Source organism: Ovis canadensis, chromosome 20, assembly GCF_042477335.2.
Source record: "Ovis canadensis isolate MfBH-ARS-UI-01 breed Bighorn chromosome 20, ARS-UI_OviCan_v2, whole genome shotgun sequence".
NCBI classification, from domain to species: Eukaryota; Metazoa; Chordata; class Mammalia; order Artiodactyla; family Bovidae; genus Ovis; species Ovis canadensis.
Window position 1 is genome coordinate 25,508,857 of NC_091264.1, and position 12,785 is coordinate 25,521,641.

Genomic DNA, 12,785 nt, shown 5'->3' on the forward strand with positions numbered 1-12,785 from the left:
CCCGCTTCCCAGGATAGGTCAGAAAAAGGGCCTGACCCGTGTGTTCCCCACCTCCCGGCGGAAACTGCACTCACTGCCCTGCCCCTCAGCAGAAGGCCCCTCAGGGCATCTCCTGAGTCGGGCCTCTCATCCTCAGTCAGGGCACCTTTCATGCCAGCCCCACGCCCAGGCCTCTGTACTTGTGTTTACACCTCTCCACGGAGAAATCTCCTTTGCCCCAGCTATCCAAATGTTTGCAGACCTTGTCTCTCTTATTCCAGCATTTCAGCCTCAGAGTTACCTGTCACCACTCAGTCCCTGCAGAGGCCAGAGATTCTTCCTGGAAGAAAAGAGTCTAGAGAAATCACAGGGATAAATACAGAGTGCAGCCAAGCCTTGCCTGTGCTGATGCCCAAGAGGGTGAAGAGGGTGAATGATTTCTGGTGAGAGTTTTAAAGTCCCCCAAGTAATAGATCATCTGTGAGCATACTGTGTCTTCCTGCTCATTCTAAATGCATGTCATCCCAGAACTTTAATGGGGGAATTTCTTTATCTCCGAAATATGCCAAGTGGGGCTTATGTTTAAAAAACAGTATCACGGTACCTCTGAGGGTTTACACACACAGCAAGGATGCTGTTTGTTCAGACACTGGCCGAGAGCTTGCCAACAGAAGCCTTGGCCACGACCCTCCTCCCACAGGTGAGCCTCGTCAGGTGCCCAACCCCATCGCAGAATCCTAGATTGGCCGAGGGCCTGGCAGGCGGCTGGCTAGAGATGCAGACGAAAGAGAACCGCCCAACAGCCAGGGGCCACCCTGGAGCGTGGCCTCAGAAGCCTGGTCCAGCCAACAGCATCTCCATGCCAGGAGCCACACACCACGCCTGGAGCTCTGCTAGGTGGGGATGTGCCAGGAAACCGTGAGTTAGAAGGAGACGTGATGGCGGGTGCAGCGAGAGCAGCTTTGCGCTGAAAACAGTTTCTATTCCCACCGCTGCCATCGGCTTGGTGTTTTGTCTCCAGCAGGTCGGCCTGGGCTTTCTCACCGGTGGAGAAGTGAATTGGATGCCAGCTTATTGAGTTTTCTCTGAGTTTGAGGTGCCTCTTCCAGCCCCATGGGCACCTCCCTCCCACTTAGGCACCTAGTTGTTTGGGGTCCTCAGCTGATGCAGGTTTAGTAGATTTCCATCGGTCCTTTCCTAAGGGAAAGCTGGGAAGGAGGGTGTGGTTTGTTGCAGAGACGGATCTCCCCGCACCTGGGAAGACAGGACACGCCGTTCCCCTTTAGCTCCTCTGATAGCCCACCCCTGTCATGAGCAGGTGAGTGCATGTGGCTTCTTCCCAATCGTGGTGCAAAATGTAGAATTTCTCACAAAGAAATTTGACTTTAATGAGAGGGTAGATCATGGGAGAGAATAATTAGACAGTATACACATGCCAGGGTAATTTTAAATCAAAGCTTTTAGGCCAAGTTATCTTAGTTACTGCATTAACTGATGTCAGCTAGCGGTTTCAATAACTGTATTATCAGAATGCCTGGCAGTGAAATTGCTTTCTGCAGCCTGTTCATTGTGACCTCAGAGTCAGTGCCTGGGCTGGCGTTAGTGTGTGAGTGTGTGTGTATGTGTGTGAGAGAGAGAATATGAGTGTGTGTGCACACACACTGGGGGGAGGGGCCTTCTTCCTGTTTTTTTTCTACAGTAGTACCTTGTGTTTATTTATTATGTATAATAATTTGTATCTCCTAATCCCAAACTCCTAATTTATCCCTCCCTCCTTTCCGCTTTGCTCACCTTGAGTTTGTTCTCTATGTCTATGAGTTTGTTTCTTTTCGTGTAAATGTTTTTTAGTGTCATATTTTAGATTCTATATGTAAGTCATACCATATGGTGTTTGTCTTTGTCTAACTTACTTCACTTAATATGATAATCTCTAGGTCCACTCATTGCTGCAAATGGCGTTATTTTGTTCTTTTTTCATGGCTGAGTAATATTCCATATTAGTTGTATACCGCATCTTCTTTATCCATTCATCTGTCGATGGGTATTTAGGTTGCTTCCATGTCTTGGCTATTGTAATTAGTGCTGGTGTGAACACTGCCGTACATTTCGAATGAGAGTTTTCCCTGGATATATGCCCAGGAGTATCACTGCCGGATCCCATGGCAACTCTATTTTTAGTTTTTTGGGGCACCTCCATTCTGTTCTCCATAGTGACTGACTGATTTAAAGCCAGCTCATGTGATTTCAGCGGATGCTGATTGATTTAAAGCTGACTGACTTAAAGTAGTGGGGTGGGCTAGGGAGGGGCAAGTGACCTGGGAGGCTTTGAAAGAGAAATGCCCCCCTCTGCAGGTCACTTCTTTGTGCTTGGAGGGAGATGAGGAAGCAATCAGGCAGCAGATTGCCCGGAGCTGGGGAGGGAGAGAGGGGGAAGGGCTGGGGAGGGAGGGAGGGGGAAGGGCTGGGGAGGGAGGGAGGGGGAAGGGCTGGGGAGGGAGGGAGGGGGAAGGGCTGGGAAGGGAGGGAGGGAGGGGGAAGGGCTGGGGAGGGAGGGAGGGAGGGGGAAGGGCTGGGGAGGGAGGGAGGGAGGGGGAAGGGCTGGGGAGGGAGGGAGGGAGGGGGAAGGGCTGGGAAGGGAGGGAGGGAGGGGGAAGGGCTGGGAAGGGAGGGAGGGAGGGGGAAGGGCTGGGGAGGGAGGGAGGGAGGGGGAAGGGCTGGGGAGGGAGGGAGGGGGAAGGGCTGGGAAGGGAGGGAGGGAGGGGGAAGGGCTGGGAAGGGAGGGAGGGAGGGGGAAGGGCTGGGGAGGGAGGGAGGGAGGGGGAAGGGCTGGGGAGGGAGGGAGGGAGGGGGAAGGGCTGGGGAGAGAGGGAGGGAGGGGGAAGGGCTGGGGAGGGAGGGAGAGGGAAGGGCTGGGGAGGGAGGGGGAAGGGCTGAGAGCGGGCCTTAGAGCAGATGGTCACTGGAGGGCGCCAGAGCGCCGGCAGAGCCTCTCGGGCCGGCCCTCCAGGCTGGGAAAGGAGCTGGAGCCGGGGCGGGTGGAATCCCAGGGACGTGCCCAGAGAGGAGGGGTTGGGTACCGGGAACTTCTACCCCGGCCCAAACTGCCTCGCCTCACAGAGGGCCCAGAGGTCTACCTTCAGCACCCGATGGGGACACTTCCAGCTTGGTCGGGTGGCGCAGTGGTTGGGCAGCCTGAGAGGAAGCCTGCGGTGTGACTGCCCTTTGTTTCCCCGGAGGCGGGGCTCGGCCCAGAAATACTGGGCTTGACTCCTGGGCTTGCAGTTTCTAAGCTACAGGCCTGCGTGCGTATTGGCATCTGGAAAACGCGGCTGTGGTCGTGAACATGGAGCAGGCAAAAACGGTAGTGTTCCCTTCCCATCCCTTCCCATCTGAGCCTCTTCCTCTTCCCTCCCCCCGCCCCTTTCTAGGGGGATCGGACCTAAAGCCAGGTCATGTGACTTAAGGGCGTATGACTGATTTAAAGCCAGATCATGTGACTTAAAAGGGATGCCCTCGTTTTCTTCCAATTTTTAAAAGACAGTGGGCCATTTTCATGGGCCCCTAAAAGTATGGAGGCCCCTGCACTGTGCCTGCGATGAGTCAACCCAGCGTTTCCGTTTGCGTGGTGCTTCTCCCTAGAGCTCTTCATCACTTCCCCGCCCCCAGCTGCGTGAGAGTGGAAGGTGCTCAGGGCTCATCAGGTCCAGCCTGACAGGTAAGAAAACCGAAGCAGAGGAGAGAAACGACTGTCTGAGGCCACCCCTTGACAATGACAAGGACTAAGCCAACCTCTGACTGCCAGGTCCCAAACCAACACAAAAGAGAGAACTAGTTTTCCTGTTTGGGAAAAAAAAAAAAAGATATGCATCATACATTCCTTCGTTTATTCCAGCTCCAGCCACGTGCCAGGCACCATGCTGCTGCTTGGGACAGGGCACAGAGTGCGGCTGGCAGGAGGGACCCCAGGAACCAATGACTGTCACAGCCCTCACCAGCGACGCAGACGAAAAGTGCACTGTGCTACAAACAGAAAGCGGAGCAACAAAACCCAGCATGGGAGGAAGACGAGGCTTCCGTTATTTATTTGGAGACCTAAGAAAGCAGAAATGTCTGAATTGACCCCAAAATTATTTAAGGGGAAAAAAAAAAGGAATAGAAGTGAGAGTTGGCCTTTGTGGTACTACAAAACCACATAATCAGGATCTGATGGTACTAACCAAAGATTGACAAGTATCACTGGAAAAGAAGAGGGTGCCGTATATGTGTGTGTGACATTAATTTAGTGGGGAAGGATAGCTAATTTGAGGTACGATAAAACCACAGCTGGCTCTCTACCTGGAAAAAAATCTGTCTTTGGACCCTCACCTCCCACCAGTCACAAAAATCAGTTCCAGATGGATTAAGGCCTAATGAATTGAACAATAAATAGCAACCCTAACAGAACTGGAAATAGAAAACCATGTGCCCTGAACAAGGGTAGCAGAGACTCAACCAGGACAGGAAACTCAGAGACTGTAATAAAAAGTGAAGCACATATGTGACTGCATTAATTTTTATACGTGTGTCCAAAGATACCATAAACAAAATGAAAAGAGGATGGATTGGGGGGAATTCCAAAATTTCCCGTTGCAATGCAGATGGCAGATAAAATGCCTGCGGGCTTCCCTGGGTTGCTGAGTGGTAAGGAGTCTGCCTGCCAACCCAAGGAGACACGGGTTTGATCCCCGAATCCTGGGAAGATCCCGCATGCTGCGGGGCACCTAAGCCATGTGCCACAACCACTGAGCTTGTGCTCTAGAGCCGGGGGCGGGGCGGGGGGGCGGGCCGCAACTACTGAGCGCAGGTGCCACTGAGCGCAGGTGCCACAACCGCCGAAACGTGCGCTCCCCAGAGCCCGGACTCTGCAACAAGAGAAGCCACTGCAATGAGAAGCTCATGTGCGGCAACTGGAGAGAAGACCCAGCACAGACAAGTAAATACATTATTTAAACAGTAAAATGCCTGTGACCGGTCAAGAGCATCTCTAAACTGATTTTTTTTTTAAAGACAAAGAACCTTCCCAGCAGTTCACAGTGCAGCAGGATTTATCAACCTCAGCACTGTAGACACTTTGGGTCTCACAGCCCCTTGCTGTGGGCGCTTTATAAGATACATAGCAGCATCCCCGGTGCCTACCCACTAGATGCCAGCCTCACCCCTCCCCAACTCACGAGTTGTGATAACCAAAAATGTCTGCAGACGTTGCCATATGTCCCTGGGGAGGGAGAAAAAACCACTCAGTTGAGAAGCTCTGCAGTAGAGCGGATCCACTAATAAACATGTGGCAGGATGCCTCAGTAGTCAGGGACAGGCAGAGAGCAGAATCAGATGTCATTTTAATGATAACACACCTATTCCTAGCATGAATGCAAAGAAAAGGATGTGTGGAGGATAGCAGTAGGACTTTAGAGTCTCCAAGGGAGATCAGTCTGATAATGCAGAAGGGAGACACAAAAAGTTACTTGCCGGGGCTTCCCTGATGGTCCAGTAGTTAAGAATCTGCCTTGGAATGCAAGGGACACAGGTTTGATCCCTGGTCTGGGAAGATCCCACATGCTATGGAGCCAGTAAGCCCAGGCTCCACAACTACTGAGCCAATGCTCTCGAGCCCAAGAGCAGGAACTACTGAGCCCACGTGCTGCAACTACTAAAGCCCACTTGCCCTGGAGCGCGTGCTCTGCAACAAGAGAAGCCATTGCAATAGAAAGCGTGTGCACTGCAACCAAGAGTAGCCCCCACTCACCACACAGAAAGCCTGTGTGTGGCAGTGAAGACCCACACAGCCAAAAAATAAAATAGTTAATTTTTTAAAAGCTGCATGGTGTAAAGCTCAGAGACTGCGTGTGGTGTCATGCAGGTGTCAGGGCAGGCCTGCACAGGCAACCAGGACTGCCAGGAACTCTAGGGACCAACTGCCAATTGCATTTTGAATGTGGTTCCCTATTCTGTGATATTTGAGACCAACAGCCCCCAAATTCAAAACTACAATACCTGAGTCAGAGGGGTCTGGTTTTCTGTATTTGGCTGGAGGGTGGGGACGAATTCCACTCCTTTCTGGCTGTTCTGCCTCCATAAAAATACAAAAACTATGCTGAGAGGGAAACCCCTGAATTTTGCAGGCATTATCAACCTCAGATGTGGTCCTCCCAGGTCCAGAGAGACGGGCAGGAATTTCCCTCGCGGTCTCTGAAGGACCTAAGGTCACACACAACCCCTAGTAGCACCTGAAACTTTGAAGCCTGTCGTCTTCCTGGAATGTAATTTGTTTTTTCTTTCATTTCCACATGCTGACTCCTACCCTCACCTTTCATTCTCTTGCAGTCAGCACCTCCAGTCCAGTGATAAGTAAAAGGGACTTTTTTTAGTCTACAAATAATAAGTGCTGGAGAGGGCGTGGAGAAAAGGGAACCGTCCTACGCTGTTGGAGAGAATGTACGTTGGCGAAGCCACTGTGGGAAACGGTATGCAGGTTCCTCAAAATACTAAAACTAGAATCGCCATATGATCCAGCAATCCCACTCCTGGGCACATACCCAGACAAAACTCTAATTCAAAAAGATACATGTACTGCTATGTTCACAGGAGCATTATTTACAACAGCCAAGACACGAAGCCACAGTTATGTATATATATAAACTGAATGTTAAATGTTCCCCAGCCATTAAAAAGTATAAAATAATACCATTTGCAGCAGCGTGGATGAACCTAGAGATGATCGTACTAAGTGCAGTGAGACAGACAAATACCATATGATAGCACGTACGTGTGGAACCTGAAATATGACACGAATGATCCTACCTACAAAACGAAACAGAGTCACACAGAGAACAGACTTGTGGTGGCCGAGAGGGAGGGGCTTTTGAGGAGGGAAGGATTAGGAGGTTGAGATTAGCAATAGATGCAAACGATTATATATAGATGGATAAACAACAAAGTCCTACTGTACAGCACTGATAACTGTATTCAACATCCTGCAATAAGCTATAATGGAAAAGAATATGAAAAAGAACATATATAACTGAGTCACTTTGTATACAGCTGACATTAAACACGACATTGGAAATCAACAAAGAGAATTTTAAAGGGACTTCTCTGTTCCTCACGTGTTCAAAGAATATTAGGTGAAAAGTTTTTCCTACAGGACTTGTGCCCCAGGAATGGCCCAGGTTCTAAGCACGAGGTCAGCCAGCAGAATCTGCATCAGGCCCTGAGGTGAGGAAGGGGCGGAGGGCGGGCCGCCCTGTGCCCTGTGCGCTGCTGCTGCCGCTGTGGTTCAGCCATCAGGCGCTCACCTGCACTGCACTCGGAGCCGCTGGTTGTCCCTCAGGAAGCTCCAGGGGCTGCGGCTGCTGGGCCCTAGCCAGCACTCCTAGGCACTCCTAGGCCCTCCTTCCCCAAACCCCGAACTTGACCCCCAAAACTGGAAAGCCTGATGGGATGGAATCTCAAATAGTGCCAGGTGCTGTGCGCTGGGGTTCCAGCTGAGCAGGTCCAAGGAGTGCTCTGGTAATTGGTATCCTCCTGGGAAATGAAGGAGAGGGAGCAGCTTCCACGCTCACAGGGTCGGCTTGGGGGAGGCAGGGGGCTTCCCCTGTGGGAGCGGAGTCCCAGAGTGCCCGAGGGCTCACTGGCAGGGAGGCACAGGTCTTGCTCGCTCCGATTTCACGGGTGGGCAGCACTCCTCAGGGGGCAGGGGTGGTATTCTGTGAGATCTGCGGAGCCAAGGGAAGCCCTGGTTTTGGTCTTGCAGCAGCAACAGACCAACTTCATGTTCATCTCTGCAGACGCGGAGGGCGGGAGCCTCCCGGGCTGTCCACCCAGACCAGGCGCTTCTCGCCTTAAGGGTGAATGACCTTTACACCTCCGACCCCACCACAGCCTCCCTTTTGGCCCAGATGCCACCGTTAGAGAGGCTGTGACGTTCTGACCTAGACCCAGGTACTTAGTGGGTTCCAACTGCCACCTTTTCACAGCCCCCAGCTGCTCCAGGTGTGGTGCCCACCTGCCCATCCCCCGTGTGTACCTGCTTCAGCTCCCTCTGCCTTGAGGGGAAGCGAGGGAGATTGTAACACCTAAAGCAAACCAATACACGTGGAAGAAAAGGAGGCAAGAAGCCTTAATAACCTGCCCCAAAGCCAAAGGTGGGACTTCCGTGGCAGTCCAGTGGTTAAGATTCCACACTTTCAATGCAAGAGGTGCAGGTTTGATCCTTGTTTGGGGAACTAAGATCTCACATGCCTCAAAGTCAAATAAACATTTTTTTTTTTTAAAGAAAATCCTTAAAAAAAAAAAAAAGCCAAGGTGTAGACGCTATTGGCTTAGCATTGATAAATCATAAGCACCTAGAAACCAGTAAGAACAAGACCAGAGAGCCAATAGAAGAATGAGCAAAGGACATGCGTAGACCACCCACATTAAAACAAAACGCCAAATAGCTTCTAAACATAGACGATGCCCAGACTCTCCCACTGTAAAAGATGTGCAAATTAACATTATTCTGAGATAAGCATTTTTAACCTGCTAATTTGGAAAAAATTTAAAAGTTTCCTAACAATCTGCTGGAGAGGCTGAGGGGAACCGAGAACTGAGGACATGTAAAGCGGTGTAGCCCTGCGGAAGGCCGGATGGCGGGATTAGCAAAGTGGCAAATGTGTAGCCTTCACCTAGCAATCCCAATGGAAGTATTCAACAGACACTTAGTCGTGTTTGACTCTCACCACCCCACGGACTGTAGCCCGCCAGGCTCCTCTGTCCATGGGATTTCCCAGGCAAGCACACTGGAGTGGGTTGCCATTTCCTTCTCCAGGTGATCTTCCTGACCCAGGGAGCAAACGCACATCTCCTGCATCGGCAGGCAGATTCTTCACCACTGAGCCGCCAGGAAGCCCCTATTCAACAAAGAGACCTACCTATATACAGAAGGGACATGGTTATTTATTTCAGCATGGCTTACAGTACCGAGTGATTAGAAACAACTTAGGCATCCATAAAGAGAGGGCTGATGAAATAAATGACGCTGCATCCATTTATTTAACAACCCTGTGCATCGTCTGACAGGTTCTCTGTGGACCGTGGCCAGCTCTCCTAGAGGCAGTACAGCAGAGTGGTTAAGTCCCTAGACTCTGAGGATAACTGCTGGCTTGGAAACCCACCTATGTCACTTACTGGCTATGTGCCCTTGAGGAGCTTAGTTACCTTCTGTACTGCCTCTCTCTACAAAATACTGCCTTAGTTTCCTAGAATCCCAGGGACGGGGGAGCCTGGCGGGCTGCCGTCTATGGGGTCGCACAGAGTCGGACACGACTGAAGCAACTTAGCAGCAGCAGCAGCAGCAGCAGCAGTGTGTCCCTTACATATGAACTTTCAAAGATGCGAATGTGCATCTTATTCCAGCAAGGAACTGGGACTTGTGCCATCAGCGTCAGGTGTGAGTGAAACCGCAGCTTGCTGTCCATCTCCTAAGGCTGACGATCCTTCAGCTCTACCATCTACCACGTTCCCTCCTTCCTCCAGTCAGTAACTCTTGTTGCCTAGTCCCTCAATGACAGCCCCTGTATGCTACCTGTTGTACTGTACTATTGGACTTTTTAAAAATATATTTATTTATTTGGCTGTGCTGTGTCTTAGTTGAAGCACACAGGGTCTTTAATTGCAGCGTATGAGATATTTTTAGTTGGGGCATACGGGATCTAGCTGTTCCCTGACCAGGGATTGAACCTTCCTCATCAGGGAAGTCCCCATACTTTTCAAAGTACTGTTTTGTAAGATTTTAAATGTTTTATTTTTGTGTTTGTTTTTATGCATTATTTGTGTGAAAAATATTATAAACCTATTACAGTACTATATAACCAATCATATGGCCGAAAGCAAAAAAGAACTTAAGAGCATCTTGATGAAAGTGAACGAGTTGGCTTAAAACTCAGCATTCAAAAAACTAAGATCATGGCATCCAGTCGCATCGCTTCATGGCAAATAGATGGGGAAACAGTGCAAACAGTGAGAGACTTTATTTTGGGGGGTTCCAAAATCACTGAAGATGGTGACTGCAGCCATGAAATTAAAAGATGCTTGCTCCTTGGAAGAAAAGCTATAACCAACCTAGACAGCGTATTAAAAAGCAGAGACATTACTTTGCTAACAAAGGTCCGTCCAGTCAAAGCTATAATTTTTCCAGTAGTCATGTATGGATGTGAGAGTTGGACTACAAAGAAAGCTAAGTGCCAAAGAATTGATGCTTTTGAACTGTGGTGTTGCAGAAGACTCTTGAGAGTCCCTTGGATTGCAAGGAGATCCAACTGGTCAGTTCTAAAGGAAAAGTGAAAGTCGCTCAATTGTGTCCAACTCTTTGCGACCCCATGGACTATACAGTCCGAGGAATTCTCCAGGCCAGAATACTGGAGTGGGTAGCCTTTCCCTTCTCTAGGGGATCTTCGCAACCCAGGGATCAAACCCAGGTCTCCTGCATTGCAGGTGAATTCTTTATGAGCTGAGCCACAAGGGAAGCAGCCCTGAATATTCATTAGAAGAACTGATGCTGAAGCAGAAGCTCCAGTACTTTGGCCACCTGATACGAAGAGCTGACTCATTGGAAAAGACCCTGACTCAGGGAACGATTGAAGGCCCAGGAGAAGGGGATGGCAGAGGATGAGATGGTTGGATGGCATCACCGACTCGATGGACATGAGTTTGAACAAGCTCAGGGAATTGGTGATGGACAGGGAAGCCTGGTGTGCTGCAGTCCATGGGGTCACAAAGAATCCGACACAACTGAGTGGCTGAACTGAACTGATGGCCAATCATGTTAGTTGAGTACCTGGGCTAACTTTTTTGGACTACGAACAAATTGGACTTAGGAACACACTCTCCAAGTGGAACTCATTTGGATGTAGGGGACTTACCATAGAGCTAATAATAATGATACCTATCTCCTAATGTTCTTTATTTGGGGGGCTCCAAAATCACTGCAGATGGTGATTGCAGCCATGAAATTAAAAGACACTTACTCCTTGGAAGGAAAGTTATGACCAATCTAGATAGTATATTCAAGAGCAGAGACGTTACTTTGCCAACAAAGGTCTGTCTAGTCAAGGATATGGTTTTTCCAGTGGTCATGTATAGATGCGAGAGTTGGACTGTGAAGAAAGCTGAGCACCGAAGAATTGATGCTTTTGAACTGTGGTGTTGGAGAACACTCTTGAGAGTCCTTGGACTGCAAGGAGATCCAACCAGTCCATTCTAAAGGAGATCAGCCCTGGGTGTTCTTTGGAAGGAATGATGCTAAAGCTGAAACTCCAGTACTTTGGCCACCTCATGAGAAGAGTTGACTCATTGGAAAAGACTCTGATGCTGGGAGGGATTGGGGGCAGGAGGAGAAGGGGATGACAGAGGATGAGATGGCTGGATGGCATCACTGACTGGATGGACATGAGTTTGAGTGAACTCCAGGAGTTGGTGATGGACAGGGAGGCCTGATGTGCTGCAATTCATGGGGTCACAAAGAGTCGGACACGACTGATTGACTAAACTGAACTGAATGTTCTTATGAAGAGTAAATAAGTTAACATTTGTAAGACAAGTAGTACCTGACCACCATGCTATCTATCAAGGTACAGAACAGGGTCTGTTAATTAAGTGAAGTCGCTCAGTCATGTCCAACTCTTTGCAACCCCAAGGACTGTAGTCTGCCAGGCTCCTCCATCCATGGGATTTCCCAGGCAAGAATACTGGAGTGGGTTGCCATTTTCTTCTCCAGGGAATCTTCTTGACCCAGGGATGAAACCCAGGTCTCCCACAGTGCAGGCAGACTCTTTACCATCTAAGCCACTAGGGAATTACATGCTACCTTTTGTGTGTGAATATATATTGTTGTTGTTCAGTCGCTTAGTCATGTCCAACTCTTTGAGACCCCATGGCCTACAGCACTCCAGGCTTTCCTGTCCAGAGTTTGCTCAAACTCATGTCCATTGAGTCAATGATGCCATCCAGCCACCTCATCCTCTGTCATCCCCTTTTCATGCCCTCAATGTTTCCCAAATCAGGGTCTTTTCCAATGAGTTATCTCTTCTCATCAGATGGCCAAAGTATTAGAGTTTCAGCATCAGTCTTTCCAATGAATATTCAGGGTTGATTTCCTTTGGATTGACTGGTTTGATCTCCTTGTTGTCCAAGGGACTCTCAAGAGTCTTTTGCAACACCACAGTTCGAAAAGCATCAGTTCTTCAGTGTTCAGGCTACTTTATGGTCCAACTCTCACATCTGTACATGACTACTGGAAAAAAACATAGCTTTGACTGTACGGACCTAGGTTTGTTATAGCTTTTCTTCCAGGCAGGTATTTGTATAAAGAAACTCTGGAAGGGTATGTAATGAACTTATAACTAGAATTCAGGAAAGCAATAAGAGCAAGTGTTTTCATTGTAAATGTTCTTATATGGTTTTGATTTTTTAAACATATAAGTGAATAAATACATACTCAAAAGAGTTAAAAAATAACGAAGATATTTTAGGGAAGCCAAAACATAGGTGATGATGGGCATTGCCTGAAACAGACTTAAAAAGATGGGAATATTTCCCTTTGGAAGGACAAAGATGACACTATGTATGATCAAACTACAAAATTATGAACTTGTATGAGCGGGAACAAGGGGAATCCCTCCTTCACAAAAGAAATATGCACAGGTGTTTCATGCTCAATAAAATAACCATATTTATTTCATTTTTTAATTATTAACTTTCTAAAATAACACTTTTCCTACAAAGAACTCAGA

General features: G+C 48.9%; 1 long non-coding RNA gene across 1 annotated transcript; it reads left to right on the plus strand.

Annotated features, from left to right (window-relative positions):
* The first annotated feature begins 3,465 nt into the window (after nt 1-3,465).
* LOC138425843 (uncharacterized) lies at nt 3,466-4,513 on the plus strand. The gene is made up of 2 exons (XR_011251416.1): nt 3,466-3,694; nt 3,872-4,513. It is a non-coding gene; the product is annotated as an uncharacterized lncRNA (long non-coding RNA).
* The last annotated feature ends 8,272 nt before the right edge of the window (nt 4,514-12,785 follow it).